The sequence below is a fragment of the Phocoena sinus genome, chromosome 9, assembly GCF_008692025.1.
Source record: "Phocoena sinus isolate mPhoSin1 chromosome 9, mPhoSin1.pri, whole genome shotgun sequence".
NCBI lineage: Eukaryota > Metazoa > Chordata > Mammalia > Artiodactyla > Phocoenidae > Phocoena > Phocoena sinus.
Genome location: NC_045771.1, coordinates 52,419,011 through 52,420,484, shown reverse-complemented (window position 1 = coordinate 52,420,484; position 1,474 = coordinate 52,419,011).

The window sequence follows — 1,474 nt, the reverse complement described above, 5'->3', positions numbered from 1 at the left end:
CTGAACTCTTATTTGTCATTCCTAATATTTTTCTTGACTCTTTTGGTCAGAAGAGTTTTCTACTCTAGAATCTTCGTGGAAGAGTCCACAACTGCACTAAGCCTATTTTAATTATTTCTCTCTAGATTCATTAACTTGTACTTACCTGCATAGCCATTCCCCTGCCACCTTTCTATAAGCTCACATAGCCTGGCACTTTATGCTATTTAATCTTTGTTAGTTTAGCTGCTGCCTAAAAGCAGGGCTAGGTGTTCATAAAGAGATAAAAGCTGGCGGCAGCAGCCCATAGGTGTGATTGGAGAGAGTACTGAGCAGGGCTCCTTCCCCTAAAATAACCTTAATTTCAGGATCACTCCTTGACCCAACTGTTGAAAGCCTTTTAACCTTAAAATGTCTCTATAAAAATGCGAATGTGGCTGGGAGGCTTCAAAGTTTATTGGCTAAGGTTGAGTTAGGAGGTAACACTTTGGGTAGAGAGTAATTAACAAAAAGTAGTAAGGGTGTCAAAGGTGGGAACGAGACCTGCCTGGCTGCCTATGGAGGAGGACCGACTCTAGAACGGAAGAAAGGGCAGTGAAAAGGAAGGGGGGCACTTAAGCAATCTGTCTATATCATATTTTGCCTTTGGGACCTGAACTATCCAGGGAAGTATTTTTGAAATAAAGTATTGGAGCTCAACGAATTATTTGTCTTATTGTTTGTGGATTCTCCCTCCCAGATAATTTATAGAGGGCGCTTAAGCGGACCCCTAGGGAGCCTCAGAGTTTGACTCAATAATGATGGATTCCCTACCTCTTTTCCTGGTTACTAAACCAGATTCTGTGCAAATTACCAATCGCATTGTAATTCAACCTTGAAAAGAATTTTGTGGAGAATATTTCCAAAGGTTTAAAAAAATCTTAACTGAATTGTTTCTCTTTGTTTCCGCTTAAACCGCTACTCAATTTCTTTGAAGAACATGTTGCTTTAGCGACAACCAAACTGGACGCAGACACTCAGGACTACTGATTTTACATCACAGTTTTTTAAACGCCAAATTTGAAAACACGGCTGGACATTATGGAGAGGTGGGCCTCACACGTTCCAGAACCTTCTCACAACCAGAGAAAAACGCTGCACAAAGAAATAACCCATGTTCTGTGCATCCATTACATGCAAGGCATTGCACTCCCTCGTCACTCGTTATTTTACAAGGACACCTGCCAGACCAGGGAAAACGAGAGGGACAAGGTTTGCGGAGGCCGGTAAACAGCATCCCCAGCGCGGCGGGGTTGAGCGTGGAGGCCAAGTTTCTCGTGGGCAGCCAGGTGGAAGCGCGCGCCCTGCGTGGTCACCGCGATCTTCCTGCGGGCCAATCGGGAGGCGGGTGGGAGGGGGCGCGGCCGGCCGGGGCAGGAGCGGTTTTGGCTCCTCAGGGTTCTGCTCACGTGCGCAGGGCGGGCTGGGGCCCCAGAGCCGGCGCCTCCCGGTTCCC